Source organism: Martes martes, assembly GCF_963455335.1.
Source record: "Martes martes genome assembly, chromosome: 6".
Taxonomy (NCBI): domain Eukaryota; kingdom Metazoa; phylum Chordata; class Mammalia; order Carnivora; family Mustelidae; genus Martes; species Martes martes.
Window position 1 is genome coordinate 78,500,927 of NC_137893.1, and position 24,195 is coordinate 78,525,121.

General features: G+C 36.5%; 1 long non-coding RNA gene across 2 annotated transcripts in view; it reads left to right on the forward strand.

Moving 5' to 3' along the window:
* Window positions 1-24,195, forward strand: part of LOC308344027 — a 40,466-nt gene that overhangs the window by 1,997 nt on the left and 14,274 nt on the right. Inside the window, exons 2-3 of one of the 2 annotated variants that reach the window (XR_013966943.1) lie at window positions 11,676-11,785; window positions 23,009-23,123. This is a non-coding gene — a long non-coding RNA (uncharacterized lncRNA). Of the gene's footprint in view, window positions 1-11,675; window positions 11,824-23,008; window positions 23,124-24,195 lie in introns of both variants that reach the window. The other variant, XR_013966944.1, reaches the window with a different exon arrangement.

Genomic DNA, 24,195 nt, shown 5'->3' on the forward strand with positions numbered 1-24,195 from the left:
TTTTAGTCTATGCCTACATGACCAACCTGAAATAAAACTAAAGGATATCCTTATACCAAATTAAGTTATTCATGATATCACTTGAACCATTTCCTAAGCCAAAGGGATTAGTCAAAGCATGCTCCAGTAATTAAATATTCTCTTAACATATAGAATATACTATATCTTTCATTTCTAAAATGATTTTCACAGACACTCTATGTGATTTTCTCTTCTTTTGGAATAATTCTACCAAAATATGATCCTATAAGTAATAACGCTCCAGGGGAGTTGGGTTACTGTGAATGGCTTCCCTGTTAGAACGCTGACAACCAGTTTTCTCTTGTGAATACTTACCAGCTTCTCCAAATGCCTGGTAGAAACTCCTATTTTACTTCTTACTGTAGGCTGATGAGTTACATTTTGACCAGTAATGCACTTTAATTTTATTTTTTAAAAAGATTTTGTTCATTTTTGAGAGAGTGAGCGAGAGAAAAAGCACAAAGATGGGTAGGAGCAGAGGAAGAGGGAAAAGCAGACTTCCCGCTGAGTAGCAGTCCAACATGGGGCTAGGGCTCCATCCCAGGATGCTGGGATCATGACCTGAGCTGAAGACAGAGGCTTAACCGACAGCCACCCAGGCGCCCCGGTCATGTACTTTTATAAGAATCTCATTTACCTGACCTTAGAAGCTTGGAGATTGAAATATTTTGTAAAAATTGTGGGACAGATTTTTAAAAATGTTTTCCTCATATTCTCAGAACACTAATGCCATTTCATCAGTGTAAAAACTGACTTCCCAGAACTGTATCTTCTCTGATTGCTAGATCTTGTCTGTGTAGAAGAAATGGATGCAGTCTGATTTGCTAGTCAGGCAATACTGCTCCTGAGGGATGAGGGGGACAGTCACTTAGAGCTACCATCATCTGCACAGCTTCTTCAGGCACCACTATGGGCCAGGCTCAGAGTCTGCCATATCCTTGTTGCTATGTGGGTTGAAAAATGCACACTATTGGCACAGTGGACAGTATACTCTTTTTCAGAACTGTGAGGATTTCTTAATATGAGAACAAACTGCATATTTGGATTTTTAACGTTTATTCCAAAATACCAATTTCTGGAATTTTTAAAGAGATCAATGGATGGATTCATTTTTTTAAAAAGATTTTTATTTATTTATTTGACAGACAGAGACCACAAGTGGGCAGAGAGACAGGCAGAGAGAGGAAGGGAAGCAGGCTCCCTGCCCAGCAGAGAGCCCAACGCGAGGCTGGATCCCAGGACCCTGGGATCATGACCTGAGCTGGAGGCAGAGGCTTTAACCCACTGAGCCACCCAGGCGCCCCTGGATTTTTTAAGGACTTTAAGTCATTTTAGGACTTTAAGTCATTTTTAAGGACTTTAAATGCCTATCTCACATAAACTCGAATGGATTACTCTCGTTTCTTCAAAAATAATTGGTGGCTGTAGATTGGAGATGAGTAAGGAGAACACTGTACTGGTACAGGAATGAGTTATAGGAACTTGAACGGGGGTACTAGGAGTAAAATAAAGGAAAATAGAATTATCAGAATCTGATGACAGATTGAATGAGGAGGACAAGGGAGAGAAGGTGTGGAAACAGAGTTTGGAGTGTCGATTGGGAAAATGTTACTAACACAAAAAAGGAAGTCTGGATTACTAACTGATTTGCTGAAAGAGATGTAACAATTTTGATTTGCAGTAGTTTAGTATGAAGAAGTGAAACATCTAGGTAAAGATATCTCACTGGAAATTTAAAATATTGACCGTGGAATTCAGGTTAAAATTGTTGTAAGATTTGGGATTATACACATAGAACTGATGTTTGAAAACAACGGGTACAGATGAGATTACTAAGAGATATGATGATTTAGGCTATGTGCCAAAAAAGCCACACACACAGCCCGAGTGGATTTCCTCATTTAATGTAAGCAAATAAAAAGAATGAAAAAAAGAAGCAAGGTAGAATCTGGGAAAGAGAAGGGTATTTAAAATGACCACAAGGACTTATTTGTAAGGAAATACCACCTAAATACTGGGAGAGTTTCAACTTTGAAAAAAGGACAGTCATCCCTTTAAAACAAGAGTGAATGCAGAGCATAAAGTAAAAAAAAAATGTTTTGAGGTGAAGAGTATGAGCATTAGGAAGCTAGGGTTTGAAGATAACTTCTCAGACGAGATCAGGCGCGTTCAGGGTGGTATGGTGGTGAGGTTACCCGCTTACTACAAATGAAGAGTTGAGCAGAGTTGAAGTTTGCAAGACCTCTGGGGGATTCAGAAGACACCTGTAGATGAATAAAAGGATTATCTAAAACAGGGAGGGTCTAGGATGATTATGTACTGGAGTAGAATAGCATTGTTTTATAGATTTCCTTTCATTAGCATCAGAATAAACCTTTCTATGCACCAAATTTCTATTTTTACCTAATAATTAGTGAACAGTAAGGAAGCAGAAGTTAATTTGGACCTCAATAGTATGCAAGTTCAAAAATACTCTACCTAAATTGGTAAAACCAGCCATAAAATGCGTTCTTAATGTGACTGTTGATCAATCATACTTCCTTTAGAGTAGTGAAGATTTCCCAACATATTACTGACTTGTGCTAGAATCCTTTTTCAATAGATGTATTTTGGGGTCTGACAATTTGCTTCATAACTCCAGAGAATTTACTTAACTGAGACCTGCTTCCCATTTATTTAGCATTCTACCAAACTTGAGATTGATTTAAGGATCAAAGTTTGTCTCAACCTGGGTAAAATCTGAACTTATTCTAACAGATGGCCCACCTCTACCTCCAAGTGAATCTTACTATGAGACTACATACAAAAAAAAAAAAAAAAATTGTCAAGGGAAGAACTGTTTTGTTTTGTTTTGTTTTGTTTTGTTCTGTTTTATTTTGTTGAATGGGAAAGAGTCCCATCCAGTGGATAAATATGTCTTTGGCTCCACCTTCTGTACAAAGTGAAAATGAACATCATTGGAAGTAACTGGTAAATCATTTAATATTTTCACTTAAAAGAAAATTTCACCTTTTTAAAACTAAGCTTGGTTCATTTTTATGATCACTTTTGAATGTTTATATTCCTTCATGCAGAAGTATTTCCTATGTCTGAGGAACTATGCAAAGTGAGGATATTTTAGTTATGCAGTGAAAACAAAAACAGTATTAGGTTGAAATTCATTCAGCTTTAGAGTTTTCTTTAACTGAATTTTGAAAAAGCAACCAAATAATTATTGGAAAAATAATAGTTTTTTTTTCCCTTAAAGGAATATGTGGGTTTTTTTTCCTACGGTTCTACAGGGGTTGCTATTTTTAAGCATCCTATTAACTGTGTGCCCTCTTAAAAAATTACGAGAAGCAAAGCTAGAAGTTTTGGATCTGAAACTATTGATTTTGTGCATATATTAATTTATATTAAGGAGACACAATAAGGCATTTAGACAGACTGACAGTTGGCTATTTTCTCTTACAATTTAAGTCAGCTAAAGCTCATCTAACAAATGAGAAAATATTGTAGTATTTTAGGCAAAGAAAATGAACATTATTTACTTAATTAAAATCATTCAGCAAAGTAGTTGTCTCGTCAATGTAATCATTCACTATCATTTTATATTTGGCATTATACTGAATGCAGTACAAATTTGGAGAACAGAGAGTATTTTATAAGTGCAGGTGATTCCTTTATATGAAAAATGTTTGCAGTCAATCAACATGAGCAAACATAGTTATAATAACAAATGCATGAACAAAATTATTCACATACGAGTTGATGCCGAAGAAAAGGAAAAGCCAACATTGCTTCAGAAGTCAGCCAGATAAAAATTCCCAAATGAAATATTTATATGCTTGGTTATAGCACCACTTACTAAAGTCGTTAAAATGCCCTTCTGTTGTATGTCTAAGTCTGCTTTGCTGTACAGGGAAAGGTACCTATGGGCAGCTTTATATAGTACATGTCCTTTATGAAACATGTCCTTTATGGACATTACCAAATGTAATAGAGTTTTCATTTAGGATAGCATGAAACAACACAATTATTTTTAAGAAATGATGTTTCATTAACACTGACCTCTACCTCTGAAACTAATAATACATTATATGTTAATTAATTACATTTAAATTTAAAAATCCCAAAAGAAGAAATTATGTTTCATAGTAACTATATATTCTGTATGTAGTAAAAATATTACAACCCACACAACTCTAAGAATGACAAAATTAACAAACTCTGTAAGACCTTGAGAGAGCCTCCAATTTCTTATTAATTAATTATTTGCTGCTAGACATGAGTGGTACTTTAGTGTCAGGTGGTTAATGATGTAAAAACAAGGTCCAAAACTGTTTTAGCAAATTTAATATGTTTGGAAGGTATAGGTGACTTTCTAAACTCTTAAAGATTCATATAGTCACCTACAACAAAACACTAGAGGTCAGAGGCAGACAATATAAAGTCAGGATATTACCACTGGGTAAAGTAGAGCTTAAGGATGTTAAAAGCTCCTTCAGACTGAAATCATCTCCCCTAGCTATTCACTATGGAGGGTAGATTTTCCACCATTAAAGTTCTACCTGTGGATTAAGACACTGGAATCCTTAAGGAAGTGACAAGGTACCTATGAGCAATTTAACAGAAATTAATTTATCATTGTACTTACAAAGAGAGCTTTAAAAATCTGGGGATATAAATTTGTGTAGGAATAAGCAATCAAGGGATCTACAAACTGCACAACTTTTATGTTCTTTTTGGCATTTAACTAGTGACCATCACAAAAGACTGAGGTTTATTAAGGCTATTCCCTATGACATTAGTGCCAGATTAAAATACAAGCTTTTAGACCAAGGTCAGCCTCACATTTAGACACTTACTTGAAGCACTTAGTAGTAAGCAGGCACTGGACATTTTGTATAACTTGCTTTGTATTCTCTATGAAGTCGCAGCTTTGTTCTTTGTAGGTGCTGAGAACACGACTTCACATGAAAGGAAGTGACGATATTCCAGAAACAGTATGCATACTGTAATACAAAGACTTGGCCACTAGGTATTGTCCAAACCAATGACTGCAGAACAAAGGGTCCAGTAACTAGTATCTCACATCCTGTTCATGTGAAATTATAGCCAATGTACATTTGTTGAATATCACCAAGTTCACCAAGGAGAGCCTATTTCTAACATTCATTTTGCTGATTAACAAGGCACTAATTTCACCAGTGAAAATCCATATCTGACATTTGGGATGCTAATTAACAAATGTCTGGTGTGTTTCAAGGACATGGATACAGAAGCACTTGTAGTTCTCCCGGAGGGAGCCTTTCTAATGTGTATTTGCCACCCACCCCTAGACCATGAATTCTTGATCGTTATTCAGATTCTACATGTAACTTCAACCAACCAATACACACATTTATAGTACTGTATCTTCGCTGAAATTTTAAAAAGTGAATCATAAAACAGGAAAAGTATGCATTCCTTGTATAGTACAATTTAGTATACTAGAAAATGCACTTAGTTTTTAGATTCCTGATAGTAAGAGGGTAAGAGAAAGCCAGGAGTTGAAAGGAGATGCCAGAAGAATTGGAGGATATTAAGAACATATAGGGATATTTTAATAATTTTACATTTGAATGGCCCCATCTCAAGAAGTTATGTATTTATTCCTAAAAAAGGCATGGATATTTTAAATGCTTTTAAAGTTAATATGTATTCTTAATACTTCATGATACTTTATATTTACTTTCATAAGTAATTTGAATCCTACATCATGTAAAGTCCAGATTTACTCATATTCAGTGGGTTTTCCTTCATGTTCCACACTGACCATCTCCACCCCGCACCCCTGATATTTTCCCAACCCCAGATCATTCATGTTGAAATACTAGTAGGCAGGTTGTTATCATCTGACTTCTGATCTTACAAGCAGCAGAAACAGCTGGTATTTTGATATTCTCCTGAAAATCTTGTTTTATAAAATTCCTAGTCAAAATAGCAGACTTGATATGTTTGAAAAGGTCAGGTGACTTTTTAATCTATTAGAAATTAGTGCAGTGTTGGGTGTAATTCATTCTAGTAATCAATTTCCCTTCTGTAATTTTAGTAGTTCTTTTATTTTCATTCTTGAGTAAAACACTAATGGTTTTTAAATATTGAAATTTAAAATATTAAGATGTAGAAAGTAAAAGAAGTCAAGTTATGATTATAATAGGCAATAGAATATTTTTTTAATTCTGAAGCATTAATAGAGACAATAGATGTACTCCAGTGATGTAATTCTTGTTTCATGGATTTGTATATAAAAATTTTCAGTAACTTACTTGGCTTCTTTGAAAGAGCTTAGCCAAAAATTAACAAGTCAGGAAATGACAGATGCTGGCGAGGATGCGGAGAAAGGGGAACCCTCCTACACTGTTGGTGCGAATGCAAGCTGGTGCAACCACTCTGGCAAACAGCATGATTCCTCAAAAAAGCTGAAAATAGAGCTACCCTATGACCCAGCAATTGCACTCCTGGGTATTTACCCTAAAGATACAAACGTAGTGATCCAAAGGGACACGTGCACCCGAATGTTTATAGCAGCAATGTCCACAATAGCCAAACTATGGAAAGAACCTAGATGTCCATCAACAGATAAATGGATAAAGAATAGTGGTATATATACACAATGGAATACTATGCAGCCATCAAAAGTAATGAAATCTTGCCATTTGTGATGACGTGGTTAGAACTAGAGAGTATTATGCTTAGCAAAATAAGTCAATCAGAGAAAGACAACTATCATATGATCTCCCTGATATGAGGAAGTGAAGATGCAATGTGGGAGATTTGGGGGGTAGGAAAAGAATAAATGAAAGAAGATGGGATTGGGAGGGAGACAAACCATAAGAGACCCTTAATCTCACAAAACAAACTGAGGGTTGCTGGGGGGAGGGGGCTTGGGAGAGGGTGGTGGGGTTATGGACATTGGGGAGGGTATGTGCTATGGTGAGTGCTGTGAAATGTGTAAACCTGGTGATTCACAGACCTGTACCCCTGGGGATAAAAATACATTATATGTTTATAAAAAAATTAAAAAATTAAAAAAAAAGAAATAGCTTAGCCAGTGGGAAAAAGACTACAGTTGTGAATCAGACCTTTAGATTATGCCCATCCATAAAAAGATAGCATATTGTTTGTTTAGAGTAAATTCTAAAATATAGCCAACTTTAACAGATATTTTTAATGAATCAACTGCTAAACCAGATAAGACATAAAATAAGCCTTTATTTTAGACCTTAATTAGGCAATAAAAACTGCAGTTTTGGATTCAGATTCAAGAAACAGTTATGGAGGGCCGCCTGGGTGGCTCAGTGGGTTAAGCCTCTGCCTTAGGCTCAGGTCATGATCCCAGGGTCCTGGGATCGAGCCCCGCATCAGGCTCTAGGCTCAGCAGGGTACCTGCTTGCCCCTCTCTTTCTGTCTGCTGCTCTGTCTACTTGTGATCTCTTTGTCAAATAAATAAATAAAATCTTAAAAAAAAAAAAGAAACAGTTATAGAAAGACTATTATGTCTTTAGTATTTCTGTGCTTTTATCTAAAGTCAATCCTGATAAGTCAGATTCATTTGGAAGGCCTTCCAAAGTCCTTAAACATGAAGACATGCTAAAGCCAAATTATAAAATGCTTAGTACACTTTAATATTTAAATTAACTAGTTAATAATTTTAATATAAAACCCCATAAAGCTATATAATTTTACTATTCATATCACAAATTATAAGATATATATATATATATTTTTTTTAAAGATTTTATTTATTTATTTGACAGACAGAGATCACAAGTAGGCAGAGAGGCAGGCAGAGAGAGGAGGGGAAGCAGGCTTCCTGCTGAGCAGAGAGCCCGATGTGGGGCTCGATCCCAGGACCCTGAGACCATGACCTGAGCCGAAGGCAGAGGCTTAACCCACTGAGCCACCCAGGCGCCCCAAATTATAAGATATATTTAAAACAATATAAAATTACCTAATAGTTCATCATAAGGCAAGGTGAGCCCATAATATTAAAAGGCTTTTGATGACTACATTCTTTTCAAATGTCAGTTTATCTAATCATATGTGTAACCTTATTTAGAAATGATATCAAAACTCCACAGTTGAGGGGCACCTGGGTGGCTCAGTGGGTTAAAGCCTCTGCCTTCAGCTCGGGTCATGATCCTAGGGTCCTGGGATCGAGCCCCGCATCAGGCTCCCTGCTCAGCACGGAGCCTGCTTCCCCTCCTCTCTCTCTCTGCCTACCTCTCCGCCTACTTGTGATCTCTGTCTGTCAAATAAGTAGATAAAATCTTTAAAAACAAAAACAAAAACAAAAAAAAACCCTCCAAGTTGAGGCCTTCCTAGATGAGAAAGCCAGACCAAATGGCCCTTCTGATAACGCTCTTTCCTTTTAGCTCCTCCTCTGTGCCCTGGCCTCTTAGAGGATCTGGATTCCCGGCCAGAAATTGGAGCTTCTCCTTTGCCATTGACTTGCTAGTCACTTTTGCTTTGGATTATTCCTCGACTGTTTTTTCTACCAACTTTTTGACGTGTAACACACCTATAGAAGAGTGAACATATCCTAAATGTGTCATTTGAAGGATGTTTGCAAATCAGATACATCTATTTAACCAGCAGTCCTGTCAAGAACTGGAAGATTACATCAGCATCATCCCCATAGCTTTCCTTGAAGCCCCTTTCTTTCATTAGTTCCCCCATAGTGATTACCATAAGGGTAATCACTATCCAGTCTTTCTTATTTTTCCCTCCCCTCTTTAATTAAATAGAATTTTAAAAAATGTGCTTTTTTGTTGTCTGGCTTCTTTCAGTTTCATCTATATTACTCTAGACAGTTATAGGTCATTCATAATTATTGATCAGTAATATAGTCTTGGATGAAATACCACAGTTTATTTTTTCCACCTTTAATGGACTTTTGGGTAGTTTCCAATTTTTGGATTTTACAAATAAAAATCCTCTGAACATTCTAGTACACGTTTTTGGAGTTTTATGTCATTTTTTACTGATTTGTAAGATCTTTTATTTATTTAATGGGTCCTTTGTCAATCAGTGTATTATGAAAATCTTTGCTTCCTTAGGTTGCCTTTTTACTCTCTTAATGGTTTCTCTTGATGAAGAGAAATTTCTAAATTGTCAATTTTTGCTTTACAGTTAGGACCTTTTGTGATCTTTTAAAGTAATCCTTGCCTATTCCAACTAAAATCAAGATACCCTCCAATGTTTCCTTCTAAAAGTTTTATTGTTTTATCTTTCACCTTTAGATCTGCAATACCTGTGAAGTTGACTTTGCGCATGGCATAAAGTAGGGGTCAGATTACATTTTTGTCAATATAGAAATTTAGCTTATGCAGCATCATTTATTAAAAAGACCATCCTTGGGGCACCTCGGTGGTGTAGTTGGTTAAATGTCTCCCTTTGGTTCAGGTCATAATACTAGGGTCCTGGGACTGAGCCCCATGTTTGGCTCCCTGCTCGGTGAGAAGGCTGCTTCTTTCCTTCCCTCTGCCCTTCCCCTTGCTCTCTCTCTCTTTCCCTCTCAAATAAATAAATAAAATCTTAAAAAAAATAAAAAGACCATTCTTTTTCCAATGTACTTCAGTGTTCTCTCAGTTGTCAATCAGCTGACTCAATATGTCTGGGTCTATTTCTCTAGTCTAGGTCTATTTTTCTTTTCTAGTCATATATTTCTATATGACTGTCTATTCCATTGGTCAGTTTGTCTATCTTTGTACAGATAACACATTCTCTTAGTTACTAATCTTTTATGAAAGTTCTTGGTTTATGACAGTCTAAGTACTGCAGCTTTGTTCTACTTTTTCAGATCATTGTCAGCTGTACTTGGCCCTGCATCTTCATATTATTTTTTAAAAATCATCTTAATTTTCACATACATGCAAAATAAAAGATGAATTTAAAAAAAAAAAACTGCTAGGATTCTTATTGGGATGGCCTTACGATGATTCTGTAGATTTTTCGTTCTTTATTTTGCCTTCATTTTCAAGGGTATTTTCACTGGATATAGAATTTGGGGTTGACAATTTTTTTTGTTAAGCACTTGCATGCATCATGTTCCACTCTTTCCTAGCCTCATAGTATCTGAAAAGTGAGCTATTAATTGGATTATTATTCTTGTATATGTAAAGTGTCATTTTTTTTTCTTATCGCTCATAAGATTTGCTCTTTATCTTTGGTTCTCAATTATACAACTATTGTAACTGAAAATTTCGTCTTTCACCAGATTTGGGAATTGGAGACCATTACATCTTCAATTTTAAAAAATGGGTTCTTTTTTTGTTGTTGTTGCTACGCTCTCATTCTCATGTCTATTTTGGACTTTGATATATATAGAACTATGTACTACCATCTAACTGGTCCCAGAGGCTTTGTTCAATTTTTTTTCTCCCTATTTTCATATTGAATAATTTCTTTTGATCTATCTTCAAGTTCATTTGCTTTTTCTTTTGTCATGTCCATTCTGCTGAGGTCCACCCATTGGTTATGTTTTTTAACATATTATATGTTTTTTTGGTTCTAAAATTTTCTTGTTTTTTCCTTTATAATTTTTATTACTCTGCTGAGATTTCATAGTGTTTTATTCAATTGTGAACATATTTGGTTTACTTCATTGAAGTTAGTTAAAATAGCCACTTTTAAACTATTAACTTTTAGTACTAACACAGGACATCTTAGGGCTACCGTTAGTTGATTTTCTTTTCTATTGCAGTATGTTCCATTTATCTGGTTTTTCTTATCAGGCAATTTTAAAGTATATCCTAGAAATGGTAAGTGTTAAGTTTCTGAGATTCTGGATTCTGTTATTTTTCTCTGCTGTGTGTTATTTCTTTTGTTCTAGCCCACAATTATCTTATTGGAATTTTTTGCAGGATAAGATTATTTTAGAGCTGAACTAGGACAGCTCTGTGTTTGTCTTAGGGACATCTGAAAATCTGTCACCTAAGCTTGGCTAAGAAAAGATCAGTGAGCTAACTAATAATTCATAATATGCTGTTTTAAGTTCAAAACTCCCCTGCAGGCACCCAAGATTGAGTTGTTTGTGGATGAATTATACCTGGCATAACCAGTTAAACTTTTGGCTTTGGCTTTTATACCTAAAGAACATTTAAAGGGCCCACTGAAAATTTCTGGGCAGGCCTCCTGAAACCAAGACTTATCAGAGAAATCTTGGCAATTCAATCCCAAGATGAAATACATACTCATTTTGTAAGAATGACAGAGCCTGGGGAGCTGTCTGGAGGTTTCACATACCCTTAGTGTTGTTTTTTGTATTGTTTGTTTTTTTGCTTTTCCAACCCCTCTGACCCTTCTCTTAAATCATATATCCTTTGCCTTCCATAAATGTCTTACATGACTGTGCTCTGTGGAGTCTTGTAAATCCTTTCAATTAATTATCTAACCTGATAACTGCTAAAATTGAACTGTTAACTCTGTTTCTTGGGTGGCAGCATTCAATTACTATTGGCCAGGATCCTTCTAACTGTTCCATACATGTGTGATTAAGGCGTCAGTCAAAGAAAGATATGGGCAGGATAAATTTGAGCAACCCCTTTCTGAGAATTTTTTCCTTCCAAAATGTACATACTCTCTTCAATGGTCAAAGTTTTCTGAGCTTCATTTTTTTGATTCACCAGGCTGTTTTCCATCACAGTCCCAGGGCTTCTAGCATCATCTGCACTTGGTCCCCAGCTGGAAGTAGCAAAAAATGAGAACTCGCTTGATGGAACTCCATTTTTCTAGACAAGTACATAGTCCATTTTATTCTGTTTACTCACCAGTGCTGTAAGTAGCTCCTATTTGTATTAGGTCTAGACTGTATGTTTTTTTCTGTGGAGGATTCAGGCTGATTTGGTCTTACTCTATCATTATTGGAAGTGGAACTGCTCTCATGAGATTTTTAAACTACTGTCTTTTAAAAAAAAAGTTGTTTTAAAATGAAAAAATAGTGCTATATTTTAGTTTGTTTGATACACAAGATTTATTCTGGAATGAGCTAACGGAATGTTTGGAATCAGAGAATTTAAAGGAGAGGCTGTCCTATCCTAAGAATAATTATGAATCCATTTGGTCAGAAAAAATATTTTACCAAAAAGTAAAAGCTTCCTCAGTTGTCTGCTCATTCTAGCTAAGTGGTCTAATGATGTCTTTGACTCACTACAGTCCAAGCATTATTGCATAATGACAAATAGATGCCAGTTACATCTACGGGGAAAAAAGAAGCTTGCTATATGTAATACATGAATATAATCCTTTCTTCCTTTTCACTATGTTATTATACCTTCTCATTTAATCCAATGAGGTAGGTATTGTATATCTGTTTAACAGATGATCAAACATATTCTGGGAAGTTAAGTAACCTTCTCAAAGTCACAGTACTAAACGATAAAGCCTGGTCCATTAGATTTCTAAGTCTGAGCTCTTAGTTATATATTATAATACACGATTAACTACTGTGAGTTAATTGGTATTTATAAGGATGTGTATGTGTTTACGTGTGTGTGTGTGTGTGCGCTTTTGGTATATTTTTAGTAAGTGACATTCCTGGCAGAGGGAAAAAGAGTACTATTGAAGGATAGTACCCTGGAAAATGCTAACAAGTTTATAAATTTCTTGTGCATAATGGTATTAAATTTATTAGCAAATGAATATGGTCTTTATGAGGCATATAAACAAGTTTATATTAAACCATAATTGTTCAGTTTTCTTTAGTATATTTAAAATAACTTTGCCCTATAGTTAGTACCTCTGGAAGCACAATTATATTTCATAGTATTGTAGGAAGACCTGTAAGGCAGACTGGCAAACTATGATCCACAGGCCAAATCCTGCCCACCATTTATTTTTGTAAGTAAAATTTTATGTTGTTATTTTATTGGAATGCAATCATGATTATTTTTGTACTTATTGTCTATGGCTGCTTTTGAGCTATAATGGCAGAGGTAAGTAGTTGTAGCCAATACACAAGGACCATCAAACCTAAAATAGTCACACTCTGACTCTTAGCAGAGACAATCTGCCAACGCCTACTCTTAAAGTATCCTTGAGATTCTCTAATTTTTCTTTGTTTCCCATCCTCCACCTTCCTTTTTTTTTTTTTTAAGGATTTTATTTATTTATTCATGAGAGAGACAGAGAGAGGGGCAGAGGGAGAAGCAGGCTCCCCACAGAGCAGGAAGCCTGATAGGAGACTGGAACCCAGCAGAAGGCAGATGCTCAACCGACTGAGTCACCCAGGTGCCCTAAAACTTCGCATTTTATTAATAAGGTATTTGAGATCCAAAGTGGCCTAGAAAACAAATGAATTATATATCTAGGACTAGAACTTTAAATAATTGTCTTTCTTTCTTTCTCTTTTTCTTTTCTTTTCTTTCTTCTTCTTCTTCTTTTTTTTTTTCTTTTAGGCTCATATTTATAGGAAGACATGGTTCTCTGATCTCTGTGTGAATTTTATTCCGGTCTTTCTCTAAATCATTTCCCACATGATGAATTACGTTTATAAGCTGGGAAAGTATTTCCTTCAGGTTCACAAACACAGAATCAAATCACAGAACAATCTGTTTTAAAAGACTACATTTTTACACAAACAGTACATGATTTGGCAAGCTAATATTTAGAAGACCAATGTCAGTGGGTAGAAACAATTTGTTCACTTCATACCTGCTTTTCTTAAGTTACCTAACCTTCATATTTGCTGAAATTTTCAGTGTGTAATTGACCTATCTAAAGGTGGTTGCTGGTTATCATGCTGATTTCCAAAGCTTTCAGACTGATAGTAAAACATTTCAGAGAGCTAGCAGTGATGTATTTAAGAAGAAAAATACTGCTACAACAGGTATCCTTCTAATGTAGTATGTGCATGAATTTGCATTTTATGTTTCCAAACCATAAGCTCTTACTCTTAACATTGATTCCTTGTAAAAAAAACAAAGGAAGGGGCACCTGGGTGGCTCAGTGGGTTAAACCTCTGCCTTCGGCTCAGGTCATGATCTCTGAGTCCTGGGATCAAGCCCTGCATGGGGCTCTCTGCTCAGCGGGGAGCCTGCTTCATCCTCTCTCTCTGCCTGCCTCTCTTCCTACTTGCGATATCTCTGTCAAATAAATAAATAAAATCTTTTAAAAAAAATGAAGATTCGGACAGAAGACTTCAAGCCCACAATTTTGTGTATATATGCTAAAACTCCATCTTTAGGCACATTATCATTATAATGGGACATCAGATGCTGCTGCACAATGAAAAGCATTTTTATCATTAAAATCTTATCAGAACATTATTCACAAAGGCTTTTACTTATATTGTTGGAATCCTTCTAACTTTAAATAGGCTCTAGAATTGGGTGCCACATTTGCAGAATATGACATTTAATTGGTGAACTTTATTAAATGCAGATGTTTGGGATCCATGGGAGCAATTGCGTCTATCTTAAAGATTTTAGGGTCAAAATTGTTCAGGGGGAAAATGATGAGGGAGCAGAAGGCTCTCTGAAGACAAAGCATAAGCAGACACCCTGCAACCTCCCTCCCTCCCACCACTCCTGGGCGGGACATGTGTGACATTCTTCCAGGAATCTCCCAACTATCTTAATGTTAATCCCTTGCTAGAGGGGAAAACAACCTTAACTTGACAATGGCATGGCCTCTGGTATCTTGTAGGTCTTCTTTAATCCTTTTAAAACGTCGCTTTTCCACACTTCCCCCAACCCACAGCAGCTCTTTCTGCCTGTGGATCCTGTCCGCATGCTTTAATGAAAACACCATTCTGCACCAAAAAATAAAATAAAATAAATAAATCTGCATGTGAGTCTGAAGCACAGCAAAGTCCATCAGGTATTGAGGAAACAGTTTTCATCTGACAATCTAGAAAACTGAGTTCCAATCTTGGCTATCCTGTTAAGGTATAATGTGTCCTTGGATAAGGCACTTAAGTAGCAAACAGGGTAGAAGCCTGCTTTGAAAGTTCTTGCCTTTCTCCAGAGTTGTCCAATTTCTTGAGTTTTCTAATCTGTGAAACAGGGATGATAATACTGTCCACCTCGGAATTCTTGTGAGAATTAAGATCATGCAGATAAAGTGTTTAATACAGTACCTGGCACATAGTAAGATCTCAGTAAAAGTTAATTTATTAGACTTATTATGACCATTAGTAGTACTGACAACGAAATGACTTAGAACTGTAATTCAGGATAATAGACATATTATTTTACCCCTACAAAACCAAGAAAGAGCTGGCCTTGTTCATTTGTTCATTTAGTCTTCCATTTATTTTAACAAATAATCATTGCTGCCTGCCAGGATCCAGGCACCGCACTCCCCTTGCACTGAGGATACAATGTTGATATTATGGAGTCTCCGACCTCAGGAGACTTATATCCCACTGGAAGATAAAGACCAAAAAACTAACTCCATATGCCTATAGTTTTCCCTTTGAAGTACAATCATTTCACTAAGAAAATAAACTGATAATACTATGGGCCCACTCTAGAATCCTGTTCTTCCCTAACGAAACACAATGTATTGCTCATGCTCGAACACCCAACGAGGGAGAGAAATAATGGCTCTTTTCAACAATTTGCCATATCATTTTGGCATTATCACAGAATTTATATCTACCTTGTCGAAAGGATAGTAATCAAGCAACAAGCTGCTGCTTTTATTTAAAAAAAAAAAAAAAAAAAAGGCCTAAACACTTGGTAAAAAGCCATTTCGCCCACTTCCACAAAGACAGTAATAATTTCCATTAGATAGTTTTATCCCTTTTCTTGAGTAGTGTAGTACATACATATAAAACAAGTCTGTACTTTTGGAGAACTTGTTGCTGTGAGAGTGGTTTAGATACTCTTTTAGATAAAAGAGTAGTTTAGATAAAAGTTCAGTTAAGCTCCCCTCGGTCTGATGGCACTCACTGTCTGACATCTAGAAGAGATTTTATAATCCTTGTTGCTATAATTTTAAAGACTTAATAAAATTGTTGTTAATAGCTTTTTCATCATTTAAACTGCCTTCCCTTGAGAATTCCATTACTACTTCTGAAAATTCCTTATAAGGGTATGGGGAATTGGGAAGGGGGATAAGAAATGTTTAGAAGATCATGAACATATACAATAGGAAAGTTTACTTTATTACAAATAACACTAAGAATAGTGAGAAAGAGCCAGTTAAGAGATGCCATGCTTATTGTTCTATACACTAAAACTTATCTTTTCTACAAGGTAAGTTAAATGAGAATATAGAGTGAACATGCTTGCTTTTCCTATCAGCTCTCTCTTCTTCAAGTTTGAATTAGAGAGATTTCCCTAGGGGGGAAATACAGTTCCTACATACATGAAGTGAAGCAATAGATTAAAAAAAAATTTGTAACACACATAGAAAATAAAAGTTAGAAAAACCTAGCAAAAGATTAATTTGGATTACATAGACTGCATCAGTAACAGTAATAGATAAATAGGCAAAGTATAGTAACTAAGAAATCAAAATGATTAACACATTTAAAAAATTACCACCACTAGTAGTTTAAGAAATGTAGATTAAAATAAAATAGCATTTTCTTTATAGAATTAGTAGAGATTATAATATAGCAATATGAAACACTAATAACAGGGTGCGATGACTCCACTATTCAGTGCTTCTGTGTGTAAAACTTACAGGTTTTTTTTTTTAAGATTTTATTTATTTTTTTGACAGACAGAGATCACAAGTAGACAGAGAGGCAGGCAGAGAGAGAGGAAGAAGCAGGCTCCCCACCGAGCAGAGAGCCCGATGTGGGGCTCGATCCCAGGACACTGGGATCATGACCTGAGCCGAAGGCAGAGGCTTTAACCCACTGAGCCACCCAGGCGCCCCAAAACTTACAGTTTTTTAAAAGTAACTTAGGGACATCTGGGTGGCTCAGTTGTTGAGTGACTGACTCTTGATTTTGGTTCAAGTAACGATCTTAGGTTCCTGAAACTGAGCTCTGCATTGGACTCCAGAGCTCAGCATAGAGTCTAAGCTCTGCAGGGAGTTGGCTTGATACGCTTTCCCTCTGCCCCTTCCCCAACTCACACACGCTATCTCTGTCTCTCCCCTCTCTCTCTCTCTCTCTCAAGTAAAGTTTTAACAAAAAGTAGTTTAGCAATAAAGCATCAGTCTTAAACATTTTACATTTTTGTATTAGTGTGGTCTTGGAGGGTTGCAAGAAAACCATACTGAAACCATACTATACCTGCTTAGGTCAAAAAGGCAAATCATATCCTAGTTTCAGGATGGAATCTGCTACTAAAATTATGTTCTTAGGAATCTCTAATCTTTTAAAACTAATTTCTGGGTTTTCTCTATCCTTTGTGTTACCTTCATACTAAGGAAAGCTCTCTCCAGTGGTCACCAGAAAATTGGGCTTATCACACCTGGTTAGCAAAATCCCTAATGAAGGGGAATGACTTTTCCACACTAGTTCCTGGAAGAACCCAAGAGTGAGTGTCCTTGTCTGAGTTGGGCCTGCCATTCAGTCCTGAGCCAGTCACTGTAGCCAGGAAAATAGATGCCCTAATTCCCAGGCTGGGGTCCTGTACACACCTTGGAACTAGGAATGGAGTTGGCTTTAACCTAAACATCTTGGGATAGACGGTGATTCTCCAAAGGGAGGTACTGTCACTAAAAGGAGGGGAAATTAAAGCCAGTTAGGAAAAACTAAATAGTTACTCTAGGGATGCCTGGGTGGCTCCGTTGGTTTAGCATCTGCCTTCAGCTTGGGTCATAATCCAGGGGTCCTGGAATAGAGCCCCATGTCTGGCTGCCCGGCTCAGTGGGAAATCTGCTTCTTCCTCTCCTTCTGCCCTTCCCTCTGCTTGTGCTCTGTTTCAAATAAGTAAATAAAATCTTAAAAAAAAAAAAGGAAAAAGTTACTCTAGTATAGTTTCACCCTTTAATAACGCTGTGACTCAATGCTATGAAATAATAGATGAAGATTTACACTTCTTTTTAAATTTTCTTTTAAAGATTTTATCCATTCATTTGTGGTGGGCGGGAGAGAGCCAGCGACTGCAAGCAGGGGGAACAGCAGGCCAAAGGAGAAGCAGGCCCCCCGCTGAGCAAGGAGCCTGATGCCCTACTTGATCCCAGGACTCTGGGATCACAACCTAAGCTGAAGGCAGATGCTTAACCTACTGAGCCACCCAGGCATCCACAGATTTACATTTATTACAGCTTAAGTTCTAAATCTTTAGCAAAAAAACAGAGAAAACAACAACAAAAACCTTTGAGCAATCGTATTGTCCAACAACAGGGAAATTGTAAGTTAAGAAATATAAAATGTTTTGGGGAGTCATTAAAATGATATTTTCAAATGGTTTTTAGTGCTTATGGGGAAAGGACATTTTATAATATAAAGCTCTAAAAGCAGAATATAAGATGATATATACAGTACGATCCCATTTGTAAAAAGTGCACAGGAAAAAAACTTAGGAAAATCTATTAAAATAATAATTAGCCCCCGAAAACTGCTAGAATTCATGTATTCATAAAACAAATATTTTTGAAATGTCTATTTGATGGCATGAATTTTTATTCTGAATACTATCATCTCCATAATTTTCATATTTTTACATATGTTACAACAAGCAACTGAAAGGTATACCGCATTTAAGTTGAAATTCTAATAACCCCACTTAAATCCTTACGCTGTTCCAAATGTCGTTGTACGGCGCTTTCAGGTACACGGTCTCATTCAATGTGTCTCTCATGAAATCAGTTGTCAGTTCTATCTGCTCCATGTGAGTATTGTTCTTCTGCAGAAGCCATAAATAAAATTTGGTGATTGACAGAGTGATTCCTTTGTTCATTCATCCAACCACTTATGAATTGTTAGTGGGATTACAAAATAACCCCTAAAGGAATTTCCTAAAATTGGGTAGGTAAGAAAGCTTATAAATTTTCATGGGTCAGTGAACAGGTTTTTTCAATGATTACAATATGTTAATTATACTTTGCTTTAAGTAAATGAAGAGCTAAATGAATGTCAGCATTTCTGTCAAAGCCATTGTGTGTGAAGTGGTTATGCTTGTATACAGTAGTATTCGACTGCAATCATAAAAATCATTTATGTGAATAAAAATAAAAATAAAATATAATAATATATATAAATTTATTTATTTATATATAAGTTTATTTATATATAAAAATAAAATGAATAAAAATAAAAAACATTTATGTGAACCATCTTTCTGCACAATTTTGGAATTACTGAATCTTATTATGAATCTTTAAATATATTATTGGTGTTAAATATACTATAGATATATTACATATATTCAGAGTTCATTTATTTTCTGCACATTCATTTATGAATAATTTTTATTCATTCTACTGGCTCAGGTGGAATAAAGCATTACAAAGTTTTCAGGCCAAAGGATTTTCTGGCAAGAATTCGTGGCTACCATCCCCTGAAACTTCAGCTCATGAGAGAACATTATTGGGGGAGGTAATGCCTCCAAGGCTCAGAGGGGATTGCTGTGGCCAGCTTTCATGAGGAAAAAAAAAAAAAATAGGCAGAGGTTTCCAGAGCAAATTCTGCTGGGAGAGAATGCAGAATGGCCTTGAAGGCCAGCTGGAGGCAGTAATCTTGATTGTGTAAGGCTGACAGGGTTAGTATGTAAGGGTGCTGGTGAGGGTGATGGTGAAGAGATTCAACAGATAACAAGAGAAATTTTCTCTCAGTTTTATTGTAACCCTTTTTTATTACTACTTACTATTTAATTTATTATTAACTTGGGATGTTGATTTTATATGTATTGGAACAATTATTTTGGAGTCAGATTCATATTTTTATCATTATATCACTTGTAGGTGTGTACCCAAAGGAAATATAAGCAAAATATGCTGATTAAAATATTATTAAAACCTCCTCACACTCAGTGTCCAATTCTTTTGAGAGATTCACAGTCACTGATACCCAGTTTTTCCTTAAAATATCATTCTTTATGCCATTAGGGTATTTGTGATTTAGCATATTTAACTTTTTAATTGTGAAATATAACATATATAGAAAAGAATATATAACATTTATCAGTACAGTTCAACAAATAATTAGAAAATGACCCCCTATGTCAAAAGAATGTTATGTGTACCCAAAAAGCCTAGCATGTGTTCTGTCCTACTCCTACTCCTTAGAGTAACTACAGTCTGTTTTAAGGATAATCATTTCCTTGCTTTTCTTGCATTTTTACCAACTGTATTTGCATCTGCAGCTCCCAAACCCCCACCCACCCCATCCTGCCCCCACCCCCACCCTTTCTGTATTACAATGGTTTCTGAGTTAGATCTCAAGTATCTGGGTGTCCCCTTGAGTGATAAAAGGGGAGGAGGGGCAGTAACTGGTAGATGATGTTGAATATGGTCCCTGTGAAGTCAAATCCATCCAGAGCTGCTGGGGGATTTAAGGTCACTGATTTATATAAATGGGCTCTTCCTAGACTTGAGATCAAGAGCTAGTTAGTCCATTCAGTCTCTTGGTTAAGAGTCTGAACTTGTGATCTCTGTCTGTCAAATAAATTAAAAAAAAAAAAAAAAGAGTTTGCACTAAATAGTAGAGTACGCCACTAACCTGGCCTCTGATTCGATTGTCTGTGATAACCGTGGAAGACTGTCTATGAAGGGTCACAAAACAGGCAGATTTGTGCTGCAAAGACCTGGGGTAGCTTCTGAACAGGCCAGAGGAGAGGCACTGCACGCTTCTTACTTTGGCTACAAATGCAAAGCAAGAAGGTGACGATGGCTCCCTGTCTAAACCCAGAGCTTAGTGTGTCCAGATAACTTAATAGTCATTATATCGGCCATTTATTGATGGCAAACACCATTCTTAGTGATTTACATACAATAGTTCACTTTGTACTAAACCCTATAGGATAGGTACTATTAAATAGATGAACAGACTTTTTTTTTTTTTAAACAAATGAAGGAGCTAAGGCTTTGAAAATTTACTTGTACAAGATCACACAGTTAGTAAATGTCTGAGCTCAAATTCATGCTTAGACTTTCAGGGAAGGTTCCTAAAATGCTGAAGGAACACAGATGAATTACACTTGATAGTGGCAGGTTTTCATTTCCATCTTCATGAAAAGTGACCTCATGTGTTTTCTTAAAGTTTTATTATGTTTCCAAAATACGTTTAATTTTGGAAGTTGAGGGGACGGGGCATAGATCATATATATGTTCAATACCGTACTCAAATTCTCATTACCACCCTCCTACTGAAGAATGGGGAATTTTGTCCTTGCAGCTGCATTTACAATGTTTACCACGAGAGGGAGGAATCAGACCATGGAGAGTGGCAGCAAGTCCACTAAAGACCACCTTGGCCACTTCTTGCTCTTCATTGGCTGCTGAAGTAGAATGAGTGTGACATTGGAGAGGGATTTGTTAATAAAAACAGAAGTCTTCTTATTATCTGGAAGAGATGATTTCACAACCCCTGTAAAGAGAAGAGTCAGCTCCTGGAACCTCAAAGTGAGAACGGTTAACATGCTTAGTATCCCAACTTGGAGGATCCCTAGTAGTACTCTAGAAACCAGTAGCACTCTTCTCCCCAAACTGTGATAATCAAAATGTCTCCAGAAATTGCCAAATGTTCCCTGGGGCAAAACTGCCTCTGATTGAGAACCACTATTTTAGGGATCCAAAATGTCCTGAAAATTCCAGGTCTCAAAGATAATAAAAGATCCTCCCTTGCTGGTGAATGGGGAAGAGGGGGCTCTTCTTGGTCTGGGGTTTCACAATTCAAAGCTATGAATAGAAAAGGTAAGGCTAGTCCCAGTTCATAAAAGAAGTAGAGACAAAGGATAACAGCACAATGCCAGGCAAAGTGGTTAAGGAAGCAAGAAACAGCTTGAAACTTTAGAATCATTGGGGGAAAAGAGTAAGAAATCAAGCACGGGAATGAACTAGAGATGATGTTAGGCAAGAAGGAGTTATCATGCTCAAGAAACAAAGCATTCCATAAGAGCAGATCTCTTATGAGATACCTGCATGGGTGGGGGAAGAGCTCTTAAGTTCTTAGAGCCAGTTAAAATTCTTCTTTCCAAACCTCCTCTTTGAGTATTTTCTTTCTCACTTACTCGTACTCACATCCCTGTTCAATCATGCCAGAAACCTTGGAGTTATTCTTTAATTTAAATATTAATTTTTCTATCTGTTAGAGATATCTGGGACCCATGAGACCTTGGTTACATTGAGGGTTGTAGGGAACACTGCATATTCCAGTAGTCTGGCAACAACTTCCTTACTTGCAAATATAGTGACCACAAACAACTCAAAAGAAATTTAATCAAGAGGAAAAAACCAAACTCATAATATACAACTTACTGAGTACATGAATTTGAAGTGCTATGTATTCTATAACACCATAGAGAGGCTCTTATACTCCCAAGAGCTCTGTTTTTGACAAAAGTAATATCATGGCTCCTGGGTCTTGACACCAACCGGTCACTGTTTGGTGGTTCTGGTAGGTTCAGGTCTACTCTCTGGTACAAGTAGCTCTGTCTAAGCTATTCATTCACTTCTTCAGAGGTCTTTTGCTGAAAGGATGATATAGAGATTCATCCCACCTAGTGATGAACTCTTCTGTTGAAAATTATGGTTTCCTATACTAAGCCAATAAAAACCATTAGAGGGCATTATTATTATTATTGTTATTAATTATATGCACTTAATATTATAGTAATACCTGCATTATTATTATGTATTATGTTACATTCAAGGGCATCTGACTCAAACACCTTCGCATTGTTTGCTGGAGTGGGTCATAGTAAGCAGGACTTGAGAAATGTTTATTAATTGAATGTATGAAGATATGAATGAATGCTATAAGTAATGAGTATAGCCATGCATACTAACATTGCATAATAATGAATGTATTATTATTATTAGTTGAAGCATCCAATCTACAAGGGCTCTGAGTATTAACTACTAACACCTCAAAGCTTCCCCTTTCTTTTTCCAGAGAATTGCTTTAGGTCAAGTGGTAGCCAGGAACCACCCCACCTATTTTGGAGACTATATCCTCCCAACCTTGGCCAATGACAAAGAAATCCAAAGGTCAGCCCTCTTGTGTCAAGGTGAGTCAAATTTGTGGTGTAACTCATGTTCCAGAGCTTCTCCATGGGATCAGACTGAAACTATTGTTCAACATCCTTGATAAACTTCATTTTTTCCCCTGCCTTATTCTTCTGCCTTCACTTTGCTTCTCCAGAGAAGACTCCCCCAATAAAATGGGAATTTCCAACTCCGGCTCCTCTTCTATGGACCCTGAAGTTGTTTTGAAGTCACTACCCTCATCTCACTTTAAACTTTCTTTTAAGCTCACTGTTAGCCATGTAACTCCTTGGGTGAAAGTAATGTAATGGTCAGATCTCAGGATTGGTATTGGCAGAAAGGTAGAATATTACAGCTGAAAAAGAAATCAGCTAGCTTCCATTCTTATTTTACAAATGAGTTCGTTGTAGCCCAAAGGCAAGATTTTCTGAAAGTGATATAGTGAATGACTAGCAAAGCTGGAACAGAATCAGATTTCCAATCTCCCATTTTAGGACTTTTCCAAACATCTCTTCCTATTAGTCCCTGTGCTCCCATGAGGGAATCGTAAGTTGGGTGCTATCCAAGCAAGTTGGAAGAAATGCCGTAAGCTCTCAACATCCTTGAAATATTATTTTACATATATGTTAAGAACAATGTGACTGTAGGATGATTACTACCTAGATATTTATAGTTTTAATCCTCTACAAAATTTTACTGAATTTTCTCACTAGGGCTAAATAAGTTAATAAGACAAAATTTCATCTTCAATAAGTTTTGTAGGGGAGGCTGTCAAAAGCATAAGGGGGCTATGTTAGTGTTACAGGAACTCTGTGGAGCCAGAAAGGCAGTCATGAATCTCATTTGGCAGAAGAAGGGGAAACCTCCAGAGGAGATAACATTTGAGATGGTTTGTGGAGATTAGAATTTGGATACGTATTGAAGAGAAAAGGGCGTTGTAGATAAATGCAGTGGAATGTGCAACAGCACAGGTAGGAAAGTTTGGGCTGTGGAAAGCCTTCCTGTGTGGCTGAAGTAGGTACTTCTTGAGAAGAGAGGCTAAGACTTTGTGTGAATGGAATTACTGTGAAGAGTGTGGGATGCCATACCCAATGC